Here is a 13003-nt window from a genome sequence, read left to right as displayed (position 1 = left end):
AAGAAACCCCATCAACTGGTTGAAACATAATTAATTTGGGTTTCTGCTTGAGTTACTGTCCAATGTGAAACCATTTTTTATGTTTTACACAGCAGCACTCTCTCTGTCAGCATTACTAAGTCATTATTTAAAACCTATGAGTAATTTATTCAGGTTGTAATTAACTTGTAATGCACACAGAATTACAACATACAGCAGTTTAGAATTTCCCTTAGACCAAAAGGCGACCTCATCACATCAAGACGTCTCAAAGCGCTTCACAGGGAACTGCTGTCAAGAGGATTGTTCCGAGCTTCTCCAGGCAGGATTGGGACCCGGGACGTCCTCCTGACCTGAAAGGCGATATACAAATGTCATTTGTTGTTATTGCTCCATTGGGGTGTCAGCACAGACAAAAAGTCCCGACATGGGGCTTGAACCAACAACATTCTGACTCAGAGACGGGAGAGTCTGTCCTGAAATTGCCCTTTACAAATCTAAACCTGTGCCCTCTTGTCCTACTGCTCTCAGTACATCATATGATATTGTTCTGTGTTGATTTTTTCCAAACCCAGTTAAGATATTATACATCTCTATGAGGTTCCCCTCTCATGTTCAATCGTTGCTCAGAGCTCAGTTTTAGAATACGTTACATAGAAGTAAATGGAGCAGCACAGCAAGAATCAGGCCATTCAGCCACAAATGGTCCAGTGTTTATACTCCACATGAGCCCCATCATGGGAGTCACTATTCCTCCACACATCGCTGTGTGCAAAATTGCAACCGCGTTTGCCTGCAAGTACACAGTCACCACAATTATAATCCTTAATAGTAATAATCCTTGCATTTGATATAGCACCCCATCACATCTCTTTGAGATGTTTCAAAGCACAGAATATCCTATAAAGTGAAACTCCCTTTCCTTTTCGAATAGCGACCCCATTTGTGGGCAAAACATGCAGCCAATTGCGCACAGCAGCGTCTCACAAACAGCCGTGGATTGAGTGACCAAATTATTATTTTTTAAAAATGTTTTGAAAGGCTTATTAAACCTAGAAAGCGATTCACCAATCGACTAACAATACTATAGCTCAGTGGTTAAAGCACTCATCTCGCAAGCGAGAGACCTGGGTTTGATTCCCGGGCAAGGTGAAAAGTTGGGCAAGTTTCCTTACTCCACACACCTCTGTTTACCCAGTAGCAACTAGAAACCCAGTTGTTTGTCGATTAGTGGATTAGTTTTCCAGAGGTAATAATTCCTTCAAAAAAAATAAATTGGTCATCAATCTACGACTGTTTGTAGGACAATGCTGTGGGCAATTGGCTGCCACAAATCACTCATGAAATATACAGTTAAATCACTTTACAATATATTCTGTGATGCGCTTTGAGATGTCTCGAAGATGCGATATCAAATGCAGCGATTACTATAACCACCGGTTCCTACTTACTGCGAGGCAAACCGAGGCGTGTGGAGTAAGGAAACTTGCCCGATGTTTATCCCGTGAATAAACGTAATCCGTTCATTTCATTCATCGAGATGTCTTAAAGCTGTTATCTGTGAGGCACGTTGAGGCAGATCAAATGCAAGGATTATTAATAATTGTCACATTGCGTCTCATTTCACTACTCCACCGTTTTAATTCACAGAAAGGATCTCTTCAAACATCTCCGCACTATCCCCCGACCTAAACACTTCACTGAGCAAACATTGAGGTCCTGTTTCTTGGCATTTGCCCTTCGATTAGTTCCGGTATCCTCGGATTAATACACTAATCCTTATGTCAGTCAGAGTACAGCAACTCTCTACGGACAGAGCATTACTGTTAAATAATAATACACGGAGCTTTGACGCAACAAACCCAGACGCAGGGTATTTTGTTCAGCGCATCAAAAGATGCAGAGCACAGACAGGCACGTTATTGCAAATCCCAGACATGCATTTTCAAACACTCGGCCAGAAAACCTGCAGCTCTGACCCGAGGCTACGCTTTCATTCAGCAAATCTACAAGCAACTGTTTCCGTAGCAACCAGGAACTTACTTCAAACCCCCCCACACACACACACACACACACCCCACACACCGGCTGCACACAGAATATTATGGTAAATAATAATCATTTAATACAGTGCTTTATCATGTAGTTGAGACGGCTCAAAGCGCTTCACAGGATTTACTGTAAAGTGCAGTAACTGTGTGTTTTGTGGACGAAACGTAGAAGCTAATTGTGCACAGTAATGTTCCATAAGGAGCACTGGATTGAGTGACCAAATGTATGGGGGGATTGTCAGCCAAGACGTCGGGAGAGAGAAACTCCCCTCTTCGAATGGTGACCCCTTTTTTTTTGAAGGGATTATTATCCCTGGAAAAGCAATCCGCCGATTGACTAATAACCACATCCCCACCTCCTGCTCAGCAAACAGAGACGTGTGGAGAAAAAAACACTTTCACAACATTTCGTCTTTTCCGTGAATCGAACCCCAGACTTGTGAGGCGACGGCTCCAACCACTGAGGATCTGTCATCGAGTCAACGCACTGAACTACACACATCTACACTCAGGTTACACACTGGACATTAGAGAATCAACCAACACAGTCACACACTCACACACACACTCACACACACTCACACACTCTCACACACTCACACTCACACACACTCACACACTCACACACTCACACACACACTCACACACTCACTCACACACTCACACACACACTCACACACTCACACACACTCACACACTCACACTCACACACTCACACACACACTCACACACTCACACACACACACTCACACACACACACACACTCACACACACTCACACACACTCACACACACACACTCACACACCACACACTCACACACACTCACACTCACACACTCACACACACTCACACACACACACTCACACACACTCACACACACACACACACACTCACACACACACACACTCACACACTCACACACTCACACACACACACTCACTCACACACTCACACACTCACTCACACACTCACACACACTCACACACACACTCACACACTCACACACACACACACACTCACACACACACTCACACACACACACACTCACACTCACACACTCACACACCACACACACTCACACACACCACACACACTCACCACACACACATGCACACACACACGCACACACACACACTCACACACACACCCCACACTCACACACACACCACACACACACATACACTCACACACACACTCACACACACACACACCACAGACACACACACACACAACAACAAGATTCCATTTATAGAGCACCTTTCACGTCAGGAGGACGTCCCAAGGCACTGTACAGTTGGGTCATGACCCGAGCATTGGGGGGAAATGGTCAGGGTGAGGGGAGGGAAGGGAGGGAGCGAGGAGTGGGGAAATGGTCAGGGTGAGGGGAGGGAAGGGAGGGAGTGAGGAGGGGGTAGAGAGTCGAGAGAGGAGCTGAAGGCTGAAGGTCAAAGAGAAAGGTCTTGAGACGGCCCTGAAGGAGGAAAGGGAGGAAGCGGCGAAGGCCCTGGGGATGGAGTTCCAGAGCCTCGGGGCTGAGAGGCTGAAGGCCACCGATGGTAGGGCGGTTGGGGCGGGGGATGGGGAGCAGACCGGAGCCGGAGGAACGGAGGGTACGGGCGGGTAGGTAGGGGGATAGTAGGTCGGAGAGGTAGGATGGAGCGAGGCCGTGAATGGCCTTGTAGGTGAGGATGAGGATCTTGAATTTGATCCTCTGGGGGATGGGGAGCAGTGGAGGCGAGCGAGGGGGAGGGTGAGGGCGAGGGTGAGGGGGAGCACGAGGACGAGGGTGGGAGTGAGGGTGAGGGCGAGGGTGGGAGCGAGGGTGAGGGCGAGGGTGAGGGTGAGGGTGAGGGTGATGTGGGCGCGGTGTCTGGTGTGGGACAGTACACGAGCTGCAGAGTTCTGAATGACCTGCAGTGTGGAGGGAGGGCCGGGAAGGCCGAGAGGAGAGAGTTCCCATAGTCCGGCCTTGAGGTGATAAAGGTGTGGACCAGAGTTTCAGCCGCGTGAGGGGTGAGGTAGTGCCGTAGTCTGGCGATGTTCCGGAGGTGATGGAAGGCGGTGCCGGTTGTGGTGCGGATATGAGGGAGAAAGGACAGCTCAGGGTCGAACAGAACCCCGAGGTTCCTGATGGCTTTGAGAGGTGGAGAGTGCGGCCTTGGAGCTGATGGTGTCAGCGCCTGAGGTGCGGAGGCGCTGACGTGAGCCAATCAGGAGGGCCTCAGTTTTGCGCACGTTGAGCTGAAGAAAGTTGTCTCTCGTCCAGGACTCGATGTCGGACAGACAGCTGTCAGGACATCGGGGTCGTGGAGTTGAGGGTAGAGGAGGAAAGGTAGAGTTGGGTGTCATCCGCATACATGTGGAAGTTAACCCCATGTCTGCGGATGATGTCACCACAGGGGGAGCATATAGAGGGTGAAGAGGAGGGGACCGAGGACAGAGCCCTGAGGGACACCGCACGAGACAGTGCGGGGGGTGGAGGAAAAGCCGTTTGTGGAAACAAAGTGAAGACGGTGGGAGAGGTACGACCTAAACCACTCAAGGACAGGGCCTTGAAGGTTGAGGTGGGAGGACAAGCGGTGGAGGAGGATAGTGTGGTCGACCGTATCGAATGCTGCCGATAGGTCGAGGAGGACGAGGAGGCAGAGGGAGCCCTGGTCACAGATGGTCAGGATGTCATTGGTGACCTTGACCAGGGCAGTTTCTGTGCTATGGGCAGCACGGAAACCCGACTGAAGGGGTTTGAATAGTGAATGGGTGGAGAGGAAAGAGCGCAGCTGGGAGGCGACAACTCACTCCAGGACCTTGGACAGGAAGGGGAGGTTGGAGATGGGCCGGAGATTGATAGCTGCGACACATCAAGGGAGGGTTTTTTTAAGGTGGGAGTGATGGTGGCAGTTTTTAAGGGAATGGGAACAGAGCCACAGGAGAGGGACAGGTTGATGTGATATGTGGGGCAGGAGGTGGACCTGAGAGATAAGGAGTGGAGTGGGGATGAGGTCAAGGTGGTGGGTTTCAGACACATCACACAGACCACATACACAAACCACAGACACACACACACACATACACCACACAGCCACAGACTCTGAGTAATTAATCGGAAATCCAGGAACTTTTCACTTCAGGAAGCATTATGCTGTCAATCCAATATTACAAATATTTATGTTACACCCAGTGGCCATCAGTCGCATCAGAGAGAGAGAGTCTTGCAGAGAGAGAGAGAGAGAGAGGTGATCAGAGATGGAGAGAGAATAAATGCCTCAGTCGTTCCTTCAATGACAATCGCGAAAATAATTTTTTCGTTGCAGGTCCTTATCATGTGCAAATGTCTCGAGGACTTTACGGTACTAAATGTGGTGACTGTTTTTATGGGCAAACACGATAACCATTTAGCCCACAGCAAGATAATATAATACTGTATAATAATCCTCGCATTTTATCACATCGTCAAGACGTCTCAAAGTCCTTCCCAGGATTTACTATAAAGCGTGGTGACTGTGTACTTGTAAGCAAATGCTGCAGTCAATTTTGCACACAGTAATGTCCCACAAACAGCCATGAAATGAATGACCAAGTTTATCTGTTGGCCAGGGCACCGGGAGAGAAACTTCCTTCTCTTCTCCAATAGTGTCTCAAGATCTTTAACATCACCTGAACAGGCAGACAGGACTTTGGTTTGATGTCTCAACCGAAGGACGGCCCCTTTGACAATGTAGTTGCTCCCCACAGCGCTAAACTGGAACATCAGACCTGAACGTGAGCTCAGTCAGTTTAGTAACAGCTCTACTGTCAGCTCATTATTTTCTGCCTCATTTATTTAATTCAACAGTAAACTCAGGGACTCAGAAGCGAGCGACCTGTCAGTTTATAACTAACAGCATTTAATTTCCCAGTCAAAGCTGATTCTTAGTTTTGTGCCGCTCACTTTCCATAATACCTACCTGTCTGCCTGGTGCCTAATAAATGATCAGGAGGTGGTATTAAAATCAAACCAGACAAGAAAAGAATGCTGCTCGATAAAGACTTTAATGCAATTTAAACAGGAAGTAAAAACCAAATGTCAAGCATATCTCATGTCTATCGCTTTTAAAGATTGTCGGTTCAAACCCACGGTCAGGACCCATGTAGATCAATCAGCTGACACTCCAATGCAATGCTGGGGGAGAGCGCCGTATGGTCGGAGGTGGTATCTTTCGGATGAGACTTTAAACTGAGGCCCCACCCGCCTGTTCAGGTGGACGTTAAAGATCCTGCGGCGCTTGCAGAGAGAGGAGTTTCTCTCTCTCTCCCAGTGTCCTGGCCAACAATCTCCCAGATTAAATTTTTAGTCGTTCACTTTACGGCTGTTTGTGGGACGTTGCTGTGTGCAAATTGGCTGTTGCATCAGCCTACAAATTACACAGTCACTGCACTTGACAGTGAATCCTGTGAAGAGCTTTGAGACGTCTTTCATATGTGAAAGGCGTGATATCAAACACAAGGATTATTTTGTTTTAATTATCCGCTTGTTTCAATTATCCACAAGGAGGGGCTCGATATGAACCCACTGCAGTCTGATCGCTGATGCCTTTGTTCCTCGAGATGTGCTGCCTCAGCAAAAGGATATCGATTTTCACTCTCATCCAAGTCAGGCCAAAGAAAGCAACAAGCAAGGCAAATAAATCAAACAAGGCTTGTCAAAAACACAGCTTCGCTGGCCAATTGGGATTTCAACAAAAAAAGGGGCTTCCAGATAGCGCAGCGGAGAGCAACGAGGCTGATCCCCAGTGTTGGCGAGGTAAGCTGCCAGCAAAGGCTAGATAAGCCAGGGCTCTTCAGCCATCAAATAAGACATCTCAGAGAGGACAGTATAGCCATGTATAAGATACTAAATAGGATCGAGACAGTAAACCCGGAACAATACTCTCAGATACGGCAAAGCAGCAGTACAGGAGGGTCAGGGACGAGAAGGGCAACGTTAAGGACAGACACCAGGAAGTATTTCTTTATACTGAGGCCGGAATTCAGGAAACGGCTTAAAGTTGTCCTGGAACGTCAGTTGGATGGGGATTCTGCAAAGACAAGATCAAAGATGCCCCCAAATATACTTCTTGACCGAAAACCTCTCTTGCCATATTGTGAATAACTTGCATTTATTTACGCAGCGCCCTTCGTATAGGATAGCGTCTCGGTATTTCTCAATGACGGAGTTGGTTGCTGAGCGGGAGATGACAGTAGCCTTGCGGTCAAAGAGGTTGGTTTTAAAGACCGCTAGGGAGGGGGCAAGGCAGAAGGATAAAGGGGGAGAGAATTCCTTAGATTATGGTCGTAGGAATTGAAGGCTTGTGGTTTTCTTAACAACTTGCTAACTTTCTGCCGATGCCCAGTCTTTTATGTCTTTTTTTATAGCCAGAAAGGTGAGGGGTGGAGGTGGGGAGGGGGGAAGGTGGGGGGTGGGCAGAGGAGAAAATCACACATCAAAGTAAGATTAATTCAAAGTAACTTCCTGCAGATCCTCAAACTTTTGTGTCTGGATAAATTCCAGTGAAATAACCCTGAAAAAAATCCCAAATTAATGATGTAACGGTACCAACACAACCAACATTCTGTCCCATTGTGTGACTCAGATTACAACAACAACAACAATTTATATAGCGCACTTCACACGGAGTAGGGTCCCAGAGCACTTAATCCAGACACAAAAGATTGGACCAGATTATACTCAACTGCCTCGTTCGCAAGACAGCACCTCCAACAATGTGATGCTACCACCAGTGCCGAGACTGTGAGCTCAGGATCCCAACGTGGGGCTTGGACCCAGAACCTTCTGATTCTCAAATGATCTGCCGCTTTTGGCTCCATCTCCCGCCTTGGGTGCAAACCTTTCAGTGTCCAATACATTGGGAACATCCTTCCGATGTGAAAGGTACTATATATATAAATGCAATTTGTTGTTGTTGTTGAAGCAAATGTGCTACCAACTGAGCAGGGCTGACACACACACACACACTCAAACAAATTTACATCCATGCAAACTCTCACTCTATTCAGCCTAATCTTAGCCTGTGAGAACATTTTGCCTTAATATTCAAAATGTGCATAATTGTAGAAAATTTAGTCTTCAGTTGGAAGCTGGTTCCTTTTAAAAAATGAGCGAGAGGACCTGGGTTCGATTCCCGGGCAGGGCGAAACTTTGGGAAAGTTTTCTTACTCTACGCACCTCTTTCTACCTGCCATTAAGTAGGAACCCGGTTGTTAGTTGATTGATGAATCGCTTTTCTGTGGGTAATAATTCCTTCAATTTTTTTAAAAAAATAATAATAAATTGGTCAATTCAATCCACAACTGTTTGTGGGACGCTGCTGTGTGCAATTGGCTTACCCCATTTCGCCCACAAACTATACAGTCAATTCACTTTATAGTATATTCTTTGAAGCGCTTTGAGCCATCTCAAAGACATGATAAGGCAATATAAATGCAAGGATTATTATCATTATAAAAACTATAGAAAACCCAATGCCCCCATCAAGGTCCTGCAGGTTGTGAATTCCCATTTTTTTATTTATTTAAGAGTTTGACAGCAGAAGAAAATTGACGAGAACAACAACAATAACTTATATAGTGTACTTCAGATGAGTAATAATAATAACAATCCTTGCATTTGATGTAGCCCCTTATTATGTCTTCGAGACGTCTCAAAGCAAATCACATGATATATTTTGGGGGCGAAATATCTTGGGTCGTTTCTATTTTCTGACTAAAGAGATGGGCCGAATGAACTCACTCAATGCTGTAAAATCTAATGGTTCTATGACATTTAAGCCAATTTGACCCAGTTCTTATTTCTACTTGTAATCTTTATAGATTTAAGCACACTTGACAGAAACGTGCACTTTCGCTCTTAACCTAAGAGGCAGACACATCAATAAAATGTCCATTTCTTTTTTAAATGAACATCTTCGTGTTCAACTCAGCAATATGGTGGGGGGGAGATCGAAGGGGGTATGTTAGGGGGGGAGATAAGAGGATTTCGCTCCCACGCTATCTCTGGTCAGAAATTATTCTGAATCCAAATCAATACAGAAAAAAACTAAAGTCGATAGAATTCTCAATCTTTCCTACCACAAAGTGCTGACATCAAAAAATACCATTCCCAAGCATTTCCCAGAACCTTTACTCACACAGCAATCTCTCATAAACGTTCAGTCTGGCTCAGTCGGTAGCACTCTCACCTCTGAGTCAAGAGGTTGTGGGTTCAAGCCCCACTCTCTCACGCCGGGAATTTGAGTCCGAGATCCTGTCTACCTGCTTAAAAGCTCTGAGATGCCCCTCTGAGTGAGGGACCCCATATAAATGCAAGTTGTGGTTGTTGTTGTTCGGGTGGATGGCGCTATTGCAACAGAGAAAGAGAGTTTCTTCCAGTGACCTGGCCAACAACAACACAATTACATTTGTATAGCGCTTTTCACATCAGGAGGACGTCCCAAGACAGCGTTTTGGACCCCGAGCTGGGGGTCGGGATTGCGGAAGGTAGAGGGCAGAGGGGGAAGCAGGGTGATTGAAAGCACGGTTGAAGAGGAGGGTCTTGAGATGGGTCTTGAAAGAGGCAAAGGAAGGGTCGAGGCGGAGGGACTGCGCAATAGAGTTCCAGAGGGTGTGGGCAGAGTGGCAGAAGGTTTGATCGCCAATAGTGGAAGGTGAGGACCAGGATCTTGAACTGTATCCTCTGTGTGATGGGAAGCCAGTGGAGTCGGGCGAGGATGGGGGTGATTCAATACCCCTGGACACACATAATGGTTAGTTTAACATCTCATCTGAAAGAACACACCTCCAGCAATGAAGTGCTTCCCCAGCACTGCACTGTGAGCTCAAAGTTCAGATGTGGGGTTCAAACCTTCTGACTCAACAGCAACAACAACAACTTGAACCTATATAGCGCCCTCCACGCAGGGCAGCGTATCAGAGCGCTTAACAGTGGCGAAGCCTGACTCTGAGCCGGGGGAAATGGGGGGAGGTGGCCGTAAGCACGGGCGAGGGGGAAGATCTTCAGGCGAGACTTGGAAAAGGGGAGAGAGGGGGGAAACTGGAGGGATTGAAGGAAAGTATTCCAGAGTTTCAGGTCATAGTGGCCGAAAGCGCGACCTCCTATGGTGGGGCGGAGGGTGCCAAGGGAGGCCAGTGCCAGCTGGACGAAGGCGAGACTCGGGGTCGAGAACACTAATAAGCTGAACCAGGCTGACACCAAAACAGCCAAAAGATTTGCAAATTCATTTATGTTTCCAACCACAAGCTCCTGGACTTGCTACAATATTCTGTCAACACACGGTTTGTGATCACAGCATCTCTGAGCCATCTCCAGGCCAACACAGCGCAGGATGGTCTTTAGAGCAAGCAAGAGACACAAACGCTCAGTGTGATCCTTAACAACGGCTGACAACACCTCACGGGCATCTCAGATGAAAAATAAAGACTAAATGAGGTCAGACTCTCTCCCTGAGAAGGATGTTACATCTTGTGAAGCTGCTTATAGAACAAAGTGACTGCCTTACAGGGCTGGACATGAGGAATGCACACGGTAGCGATTACATTTAATCTGTTATGAGGTTTCCCGTGTTTCAAGCTCACTGTCCAGTCCGATGCTTGGAGGAACTGACTGGAGGCAGAGATTCTTCCCACTCAGCACCTGTTAACCCTGGAAGCTAAAGCCCTAAGGTATAAGGTGTTCTTAGCTGGATAAGAAACAACAACAACAGCATTACTTTACAGAATGCCTTTCACATTGTAAAGACATCCCAAGGCGCTGGACAGTCAGGGGTCAGGACTCGAGCATGGGGTAGGGGTGGTATAGGGGTGAGGGAAGCCAGAGAGGTGGGAAGGCGACCGAAGGCACGATCGAAGAGAAGGGTCTTGAGACCAGCCTTGAAGGAGGCGAGGGAGGAAGTGAAGGGACCGTGGGATGGAGTTCCAGAGTGTGGGCGCAGAGAGGCTGAAAGCCCGGCTACCGATGGCAGGATGGGTCGGGCAGGGGACATGGAGCAGGCCGGAGCCCGCTGAATGGAGTGAGCGGGCAGGTTGGTGGGAGTCAGCAGGTTAGAGAGGTAGGAAGGGCCTTGAAAGTGAGGACGAGGATCTTGAATTCGATCCTCTGAGGGATGGGGAGCCAGTGGAGTTGGGCGAGGGTGGGGGTGATGAGTCTGGAGTCTGGTGTGCGAGAGTACACGAGTAACTGATCTGCAGCTTGTGAAGGGAAGAGTTGGGAAGGCCGATGAGGAGGGAGTTTCCATAATCGAGCCTTGATGTAACGAATGTGTGGGTGAGGGTTTGGGCAGTCTGAGGGGTGAGGCAGTGGCGAAGTCTGGCAATGTTGCGGAGATGGTGGTAGTCAGTGCCAGTCATGGCGTGAATATGGGGGAGAAAGGACAGTTCAGGGTCAAACAAGACACCCAGGTTCCTGACTGGAGTGTGAAGCCATGGAGGCTGATGCTGCCAGCGCCCGAGGTGCGGAGGCACTGGTGCGATCCAATCAGGAGGGCCTCGGTCTTGCTGGTGTTGAGTTGGAGAAAGTTGTCCCTCGTCCAGGACTTAATGTCGGACAGGCAGTCGGTCAGGAAGCCAGTAGTCCTGGAGTTGAGAGTGGAGGCAGAGAGATAGTTGGGTGTCATCCACATTTACCCCATGTTTGCAGATGATGTCCCAAGGGGCAGCATGTAGAGGGTGAAGAGGAGGGGACCGAGGACAGAGCCCTGAGAAACACCTCACAAGATAGTGCGGGGGCTGGAGGAAAAGCCGTTTGCTGCAACGAAATGGAGGCGGCGTGAAAGGTAGGACCTGAACCAGTCAAGGACAGAATCTTGAAGGTTAAGGTGGGAAAAGAGGCGGTGGAGGAGGATTGAGTGGTCCACAGTATCAAAGCCAGCGGAGAGGTCGAGGACGACGAGGAAGTCCTTTCTTCCCCACATCTGCGCCACAACTGGCAACGCCTTCCACCACCTCCGGAACATCGCACTACCTCACCCCTCACGCGGCTGAAACTCTGGTCCACGCCTTTATCACCTCAAGGCTGGACTATGGGAACTCCCTTCTCACTGGCCTTCCCAGCACCTCCCCAGCACCAACTCTATCTCCCAGTACCTTCGCCTTGCCTCCTCCCTTTCCTCCTTCAAGGCCGGTCTCAAGACCTTTCTCTTCAACCGTGCCTTCAGCTCCCCTCTCGACTCTCTAACCCCTCTTCGTCCCTCCCTTCCCCCCCCACCCTGACCAGTTCCCCACTGCTTGGGTCCCAACCCAACTGTCCAGCGCCTTGGGACGTTCTCCCGACATGAAAGGTGCTCTATAAATACAATCTTGTTGTTGTTGTTGACGAGAGGAGGCAGAGGGAGCCCTGATCACATATGGTCAGGATATCATTTGTAACCTTGACCAGAGCAGCACGGAAACCCGATTGGAGGGGCTCATGGAGGGAGTGAAAGACAGAGCTTGCCAGACAGAGCTCTCCACGGCAAGCTCAATGGTGTAGTTGTAGCTGGTTAGACTCCCAGCAGTTACCCCAGCGCACACTCTGGGCTCGGCTCTTGCCAGCCTGCACCTGAGACCCTCCGGAATTAAATAAGCCAGATGCGTCTTTCCAGGGAGAGACTGCAGATTCTATTCCACACACAGGGAAATTTCTACGTGTTGGTGACTTGCATGGAACTGTCAGTCTGCTTTAAGCACAGTGATGGGTTTCCGCATGTGTCAGATACCCGACTGTCCAAAATCAATCAATGTGTTGCTTAAAGGTAACGTGGGCACAATCAGCTATATCCTCTGGTTAACAAATCCCTTAAATTGGAGTTAAACCCACCGGGCCGACCGTAAGATTGGTATCTTTATCTTATCCAGCCACAAGCTCAGAGAGAGAAAGCTTGTGCACAGATAAGCTTTATCTCTGCAGGTCCATGTTTTCACAAAGCTCAGTGGTGGGAGCTTTTAATTAAGCTTTTTTTCAATT

Source organism: Callorhinchus milii, unplaced genomic scaffold (assembly GCF_018977255.1).
Source record: "Callorhinchus milii isolate IMCB2004 unplaced genomic scaffold, IMCB_Cmil_1.0 Scaffold24, whole genome shotgun sequence".
NCBI lineage: Eukaryota > Metazoa > Chordata > Chondrichthyes > Chimaeriformes > Callorhinchidae > Callorhinchus > Callorhinchus milii.
The sequence above is the reverse complement of the archived record's forward strand: the minus strand, read 5'-3'. Positions refer to the sequence as shown.